The sequence below is a fragment of the Suricata suricatta genome, chromosome 9 (assembly GCF_006229205.1).
Source record: "Suricata suricatta isolate VVHF042 chromosome 9, meerkat_22Aug2017_6uvM2_HiC, whole genome shotgun sequence".
Classification (NCBI taxonomy): domain Eukaryota; kingdom Metazoa; phylum Chordata; class Mammalia; order Carnivora; family Herpestidae; genus Suricata; species Suricata suricatta.
In genome coordinates, this window is record NC_043708.1 from 137190957 (window position 1) to 137199362 (window position 8406).

At 53.9% G+C, this 8406-nt stretch overlaps 1 protein-coding gene across 1 annotated transcript in view; it reads left to right on the top strand.

Moving 5' to 3' along the window:
* Positions 1-7741: 7741 nt before the first annotated feature.
* ADAMTSL3 (ADAMTS like 3) overlaps positions 7742-8406 on the top strand; it is a 101131-nt gene continuing 100466 nt past the window's right edge. The window contains exon 1 of the mRNA XM_029952309.1: positions 7742-7779. The gene's annotated coding sequence lies outside the window, so the exon portion shown is untranslated. The remainder of the gene's footprint in view (positions 7780-8406) is intronic.

The following is an 8406-nucleotide window of genomic DNA, read 5'->3' on the forward strand; positions in this document are numbered from 1 at the left end:
GTCTGGCGAGTGTGCAGCATTTTCCCGGCCACATCAAACATCTAAAAAGCACGTGACGGTTGAATTGGAACTTTCATCTTTGGGTCTTTGCACGTTTTCCTTTTTGTCTGGAATTCTTACTTCACACCCAAAGCTTCTCATGAATAATTCCTGCCCAGAACTATTTTTGTGGAGGAATGCGTGGGATGCCAAGCTAGAACCTCTTTCTCAGGATTCTGAACGCCGGAACGGTTTTCTAGAAGCTGGCCTTTGACTGGCATCCTTGAAATGAGATGTAAATTCTGTCCTTTTAAATTTGATTTTCAGATCACATAAAAGTGTTTATTTATATAGATTTTCACATCTGCCTCTATGATAGAAAGAAGTTATGTTTGAGTGGTTGGTTCTAGGTTAATGAGCATCTATCTCTCTAGGGCTGGATCTGATGTATCACCCAGCCCATTTCACAGTTGATACCACTGAGAACATACTGGAAAAGAGAAAGGAGATGGACAAGTAACAGATGAGCTATTTCTTAATTCCTTTAAAACATTTTTTTAAGTTTGTTTTATTTTGAGAGAGACAGAGACAGCATGAGTTAGGGAGGGAGGGAGGGAGGGAGAGAGAGAATCCCAATCCCAAGCAGGCTGCTTGGATATAACTTAATTATAACTTAATTATAACTTAATTATAACTCTGCCAGTACAGAGCCCAATGTGGGGCTTGAACATGCAAAACAGTGAGATCATGAGTGGGGCTGAAATCAAGAGTCTCTACTTAACCAACCGAGCCTTTTAAAAATGCAATAAAGTTGTAGACCCCGTGTCACCTATCTCTTATTACGTAACAAAGTGTAGCAAACCCTAGTGGCTTAACGCAGTACACGTTCACACGCCGACCATCTTACAGCTTCCGTATTTCAGAAATTCAGGCATGGCTTGCCTGGACCCTCTGTCACAAGACTGTAGTTCAAGTGTCAGCCGGGGCTGAGGCCTCATCTGGGGCTCGACCGAGGAAGGATGCACTGCCAAGTTCATGTGGTTGATGGCAGAACTCACTTCTTTTGCTGGTTGTCTGCTAGAGGTCCTTAGCCCCTTGCCACACGAGTGTCTCCGCTATTCGCTCACGCCATCGCGTCAAGCAAAGGAGAGTCTGCTGGTAAGCGGAGGTGACGGTGTTACAGAACATTCTCAAAGATGTGCTGTCCCGGTGACTTTGTCAAATTCTTGTTTGTTTAATTTTAAGGTTTTGTAACACAAATGCGCCATGCACACAGACTGTTCATTCTCGTGGCCGCACGGCCTGGCATTGGGAACCGGGGACTCTGACGGCCAGCCGGCTCCTCTTTCCACACTGGCTCTGCGGTTCTCGGAGGAGAAGCTGTGAGCAGTCCCTGCACAGTAAGGTCTGCTGCACAGCGGCGGCTCCGCAGGCCCCTTCACACTGTGGACTAGGGGCTTCCGGAAGCCACCGGGCAGCATGTGCTTTGTTTCCTTGTTGCCCCTGTACCCACTGCTGGGCATCAGGAGCTGGCCCTGGAATCTTCTGTGCGTCCCGTTGTCAATGCCTTGGGGTTTCTAACAGTTGTGCCTAATTTTGATGCAGCTGTCAGACTGGTGCTGGATGAGCTTCTTGGTCCTCTTTTTAAGGCTCTTGGGCTCCTCTGGAGGTCTGACGGGAGCCAGGCTAGCAGGAGATGGCTGTCACCTCCACAGGCAGTGCCAAGGAAGAGAGACTTTTGTCAGATTCTGTTGCTAGAAGTCACAGGTCCTGTTCACCCTTGCGTGGAGGGGATGACGTGATGGGGTCACACCAGGAGACAAAGGTCACCGGGGCCCAGTTAGAATCTACGCAGATGCTCTCCAACGGTCCCGCGGCTCCTTATTAGTCTGAAGGCGCATGCGTTCCAGCCGTGTGACCACGACGGATGTGGTCCGATAGCGTTTATTCTAGAGCATGTGATGAACTCGCTCATTCTTTCCTAGATCTACACCCCCTCCCCCAACGCCAGCCATTTATATTGTTTTAAAATGTCTATTAGGCATAGATTGTTTTTCATTAGGGAAAAAGCATAGCGTTTTTATTTTATTAAGTTTCTTTGTTTATTTTGAGAGAGAGTATGTGCAAGCAGAGTAGAGGCAGAGAGAGTGAGAGAAAATCCCAAGCAGACGCCGCACTGTCAGCACAGAGCTGACACGGGGCTCTGCCTCGTAAACCGTGACACCATGACCTGAGCCGAATTCAAGAGTCAGACGCTGAACCAACTGCACCACCCAGGTGCTCCTGTTCTTATCTTAAACAAGAAGATCCTGTGCTTGCATTTAGACTTCAGTTCTCAACTGAAATATCACCTCTCCGAAGAAATCTCTAACACCCCCGTGACTGAATTAATTGCCATCCTACACTTCTTTGATCGCTCCCTGTTCTGGCGCCTCCGGGACGTTTATCACACCGTCTCTCGGGGAGGAGACAGTCTCTTACCATCGTGTTCCCGGGGCCCAGCACGTGCCTGGCTCAGAGCGGTCGTCAGCTCACATACACCGCATTTCACTGCATCGCGCTGAAGTGCTCCTTGGTCGGAAGCTGACCCGTAGGGGACGGTGGGACCTAGAGGAAACTGGTTCCTTATACTCACCCGTAGAACATTTTTGCCGGGGGCTTGGTAAAGAAGGGTGAAAATGCCTAACTGGCCATCAAAACCACCCCAAAGTTAAATGTGTTTTGCATAACAATGTGTTTTTTGTTGTATGTTGTTAAACTATATGAACAGACTTTTTTTTTAAATTTTTTTTAATGTTTTATTTATTTTTGATACAGAGAGAGACAGAGCATGAGAAGGGGAGGGGCAGAGAGAGAAGGAGACACAGAACCGGAAGCAGGCTCCAGGCTCTGAGCTAGCTGTCAGCACAGAGCCCGACGCGGGGCTCGAACCCACGAACGTGAGATCTAACCTGAGCCGAAGTCGGAGGCTCAACCGACTGAGCCACCCAGGCGCCCCTATGAACATAGACTTTCAAGTATTTCTTTGAGCTATTTCCAACCCAAATATTGCCACGCCGGCAGGGGACGGGGCACGGAGGAAGCTGACAAGCAGGCAGGTCTCATGGGCCAGGCGAGTGACGTGCAGTGTGACCCCAGAGAATGAAGCTCTCCTTGGCGACTTGGAAGAAAACTGTTATTACAGTTTTAAACAACGGTGTGTACAGAGTACTTAGCACTCTTCTTTTTTCCCTCAAACTGATCGATGCTGGAAGAAGATCGTGGTCTCCTAGACTTGCCAGAGGTGATGTTCTGGATGCGAATTCTTCAGAAAGCTGAGAGCAAAGAGGCAAAGGAATACATGTTTTCTGCTTTTGTTTTCTTTTTCTTAAATTGAAGCCTCTTGTCAATGACCGTCTTGAGAAATGTTAAATGGACTTCTGAGGGCAACGAAACGGTCCCTGACTGTGGTATTTCTGTCACTTCTTTTGTGCCTTTTACGGTTTTTCTGTAGTGATTTTGTTGTATCCCTTTCCTTAGCAGGCTTTCTTTTCCTTTCAAATTTAGAGTCTCTAAGTCACTCGTGAAAGCGGATGAATGCATGCGTTAGAACTGTGTGCAGAGAAAGAGGTCATAGTTTGCATGAGACCTACGTGTCTGCTCAGACGCGGCAGGTTTAAATCTGACCTCAGGCGGGTGCTCGGAGCCTTCTCTGCTCCGGCTGTGGTTAGACCCACAGAGATTGCCACGGCCGAGTTCTAGATTAGGAAGCTGTTGCTATGCTGTGCAAGCAGGGCATGAAGACAATTCTGGAAGTGACCGTAGCAGGACCCGCTGTCCACGATGTAACAGAGAAAGCTGATGCTCCGAGAGGTGCAGGGCCCTGCCTAGAGCCCCCCAGGCTGTGGCAGATTCCGGACCACAGTAGGGGATTCCTGATGATAGCCCCAGTGTCCCCGACTCGCCTGGTGCCTCTAGAGAAGATAAGGGTTGTCAAGGGCAGAGTGAAATGGCCCAAAGGCACCAGCAGCTCCATCCTTGCCCGGGCATCTGCGTTTTGCTCCCGTTCCCCAGTGGAGTCTGTCTGGACGTACGTGTATGTGAGTACGTGCAGGACACGCCCACAAACCCGGCCAGGTCAGCGCCTTCCTGGCCCGGGACGCCAGATGGGAGCCGGCCTTGGTTTGGGGCATGTAGGGTTGGCTGGCCCTGGCAAGGGTCCCAGCTCTGTTCCTTTGTAACATTTTAGGGGACGCTAGCCTCCTTCTCCCATCCCTAAAGACTTGAAAGTTTCTAGGGAAAGTCTGCCCATCACCACCTTCCTGACTGAGAGGTTCTGACTGGCTGAGCCCTCCAGAGCTGCAGGACGCCTGATTCCTGAGCTGACTTGCAATCAGTGGGTCCGGCTGGCCTAGGAAGTCCTGAAATCACGGATCTGTCGGCCCGAGGTGCTCCCGGGGGAGCTCAGCGCAGGACGAGAGGAAACCCCGGGAAGGCGGGTGTGCCGAAGCATGCAGCGCCGCCACCACGTGGAACTGCCTCCCGGCCCCCTCTCCTCCCGAGGGCTTTTTGTGCTTTGAGGCAGAAGACTTTGAACACACTTTGTAAAGCAAGTTTCTGTTCCAAAGGAGGACCCCGCCTCCTGGACAGGCAGAAAACTACGGCCACTCGGTGAGCACGGGTCCCACGTGCTAAGGAGACCCGAGGCTCTCCGGGGAGCAGGTGCCGTGGGTGCGGACGCCCTGTCAGACCCGATCACCGGCAGGTGCGTCCATCCCGCCGCAGCTCAAGAGAATGTGGCTGCCGAGGGCTCACACCTGACAGTTTCTCTGGAGCATTGTCTTTGGCTTATGAGAGCTGCCTGGGGGGTTACGGCACCCCCCAACTCTAGGGGAGGCAAGGGCTGACCGGCACGTGGATTCCACAGCCCCGTCCTGTTGCCCTAAGACAAGGCACGCCTTGGGGCGCCTGGGGGGCTCAGTCGGTTGGGCGTCCGACTTCAGCTTGGGTCATAAACTCGTGGTTCGTGGGTTCGAGCCCCGTGTCGGGCTCCGTGCTGACAGCTCAGAGCCTGGAGCCTGCTTTGGATTCTGTGTCTCCCTCTCTCTCTGCCCCTCCCCTGCTTGTGTTCTCTCTCTCTCTCTCAAAAATAAATATATATTAAAAAATTAAAAAAAAAAGACAGGGCACATCCGTGGGGCAGCTCCTGCCCCAGGGCGCCTGAGGATCGAGCAGGGGTGAGACCGCACCTGGGGCACAGGCTTGCTCTCTGCTCTCACCTCTTCCCTGTCCTGCTCTCTACTCCCTTAACTTTTTTTTTTTTTTTTTTTACTGTTTGTTTTTGAGAGAGAGAGAGAGTGCGTGCATGCACGGAGGAGGGGCAGAGAGAGAGGGAGACACAGAATCTGAAGTCAGGCTCCAGGCTCTGAGCTGTCAGCACAGAGCCCAAAGTGGGGCTTGAACTCATGAACCGTGAGACCACGACGTGCGCTGAAGGTGATGTTTAACTCCGAGCCACCCAGGCGCCCCAGGTTTTTCTCTGTAAGACATCCCTGGGCAGTCTGCACCCCTAACACACCATGCTCACTTCCTGCTCGGCCTCTTGTCTCCTGCTGGCTTTGGCTGAGAACATGTCCTTCATGCCTATTGTGGGCGACTCCGATTTCCATAGGATTTGTCCCCAAAAGTTCTTTTCTCCCAGCCTCCAACATAGTCTTAAATGTGCTTCCTGAACCCATCTCTGTCCTGTGGGCAGAAAGAACAGTTCTGTCTCAAGAACAAATTTGGGCTGATGCCCTGAAATGATGTCCTCTCTGTCTCTGTCTCTCTGTTTCTCTGTCTTGATAAAATACACACATACTCCAACAGCAGCATCCCCAAGACCCCTGGTCCTCCCTGCACACCTCGCATCCAAATGCTGCCTTGTCATGCTGGTCAGGGTGGGGTCAGCAGGCCACGCTGGGAGCAGGGAATCCCCGAAACCTCCTCCAGGAAGCAGATCCTGGTGCTGGTCCTGGAAACCAGGAACTCGGGAAGAGGGATCATCAGGTGAAAATGAAACTCTCAGAGGTGATGACAGTGCCCTTGCCCTCAGGTGGTGGGGTTCCCTTGGGGAAGGAGGGGTAGTCCAGGGCCGAACCCCCAGAGAGAGATTGGGTGGGCATCTGCAGCCGGTGACCCAATGCAACCAATTGGCTTTTGGGGCTTCATGCTCTTCCGTTCTTCCCACTCCCCACTGCTCCCCTACCTCGGTGCCTCGGGTGATGTCTTACTGAAATGTGGGGTGCAGGGTGGGAGGAGAGAGTGGGTGGACCCCGAGGGCAGGTCTGGGGTCTACACTCGGGCAGAGTGGTGAAGGAGAGTCCTAATGAGGGGGGTCAGGCGGGGAACGTGGGGTCCGGTCAGCCCTCCCTGACGGAGTGTCCCCTCCATGGCCGTCTGTCATCCCAACTTCCGGGGCCTTAGCCACGAGCAGGACCGACGGCTTCATCTGCTTCCCCAGATCAAGGCGGAAGGTCTCCAGAAGGCGGCGGTAATGCTTTCTCTTCTCCTTTTCCCTCCTGACCATTTCTGGAGGGCGGGCCTGATACGAGAAGGAACCGAGGGGAGAGAGGCTTAGCCCTGGCCCCGAGAGGGGGCTCAGGAACTGAGGGTGCCCAAGGGGAAATGAGACGGAAGTCCACGAACCGAGCGGCTCCAGAGACCTCCGTGCCTTCCTGAACTGCAGGCCCCGGGCACTCGGCTCACCCCAGCTGCACGGGCATAAGATCTCTTTGAATTCTCCATTTCATCTTGAATATTCATGGGAGTTTGGCAACAGACTGCATGGCACCGCAGGGCTGGTAGAATAGAACCACGTGAGCACTGGTACCTTCTAGTTGCCAAGAACTGAGGTGAAACCCGTCCACACCGGCCTCCTCACTTGTAAGACGGAACAAACACCGTGCCTACCCCACAGGCGGGGGCATGGCTGAGTCCCCACAGGCCCAGTGCCTGGAGCTCCATAAATGATCTGAAATGGTATTCTCTTACTGAGTGCCTGATCATGGGAAGTGCATACGGTCGGTACTTACTGTTTGCAGATTCTGAGTTTGCGAATTCACCTACCTGCTAAGATTTATTCGGGGTCCGCAAATCAGTGCTTGCAGTTCCCCTCATGGTCATTTGGCAAAGGAGCAGAAACGGTGACTTGCCTGACCCCCGTGGGTTCCCATTTCGGGGGGGGGGGGACGGGGAGGCGCTCCGCTCCGCTTTCTTGTTTCATGGTCTACTCAGTGCCCCCTTTCACATTTCTGTCTTCTCTGTTGGTGATTTGGCTGTTGGAAACGGCCCGGAGAGCAGGGCGGGAGGGCCGGCTGGCTGCTGAGCTCAGGCTGGGTCGCGCCCTGCAGAGAAAACCCCTGGGGTTAGTGAGCCTCAGTCAGGCAGCTGCTGCACTGTGTGGCCGCAGGCTCAGTGTTAACGAATCCGTAATATATGTGAAGTAAAGTGGTTTTTAATGAGAACCGCATATAAAATAAGGTTCTGTGTTGGCTGCGTGGCAGAGGGGCCAGAAGCTGGCAGGCACCCGGCTCTGTATTTCAGTGGTTCAGTGTTCACGAATTCATTGTTCCCGTGGCTTCCGGAGAACTGTGGCAAATAAGGAGCGCTGACCGTGCATAGGTGCGTTCTCGGCGGTTCAGCGCAGCCTCCCCGCGCCCACTCACCAGTCTCCCCCTGCATCCTGCTCCTCTGCTCACTTTCCCCCGAGATTCCAGCCATTTCACAGGGGAGGACGGTCAGATCCTCCTCTTGGCGGGAGGAGTCACCTGCGCCAGGAAGGTAAGACGGGGAGGAAGGCAGCAGGGGTAAGGCTCCATCCAGCACCGCCTGCAGTGTACCCCCTACAGACAGGCAGGCTCTGGGCACGGACAACAGAGGGACTTTAGAGAGGTTACCAGCCCCAAGCCTGGCTTCACAACTCCCTGTGTGCAAGTTCTTAATCTCCGGGGCCTCAGCTTCCCCTCTGAGAAATGGGAATAATGATCCTGAGCAAGGCCATGGGGTCCGTTGTGGAGATGAGCCGCGCACGGGGAGCTGGGCACAGTGCTGGCGCACACGGGGCACCCAGGGACACGATGCGGGGCTCCGTAGTTAGGTGGGGGCAGCAGCCAGACTTCCGGAGCAATTCCCTGGCCCCTGGCTTTATACCGCCCAGCTCAGGCCGGAGCCAGGGGCAAACGGTTCGTCTTAATTCCACAAGGAAAGTCACTGTAGGCCCCGGCCCTGACACCCCACCCCTACCCCTCGTCCCAGGCCCGGCACCCCGTTATCTGGGCAGCTTGTGGAGCTCGGTGCCCAAGCCCAGCTCCCAGGAGGCGGCTGCCGGTACCCGGCCCGGAGGCGCCCCGATCCGGGGACCAGGCGTCCGAGGGGCGAGCGAGCCCAGGGCTCCGCGGGCGCGCACGG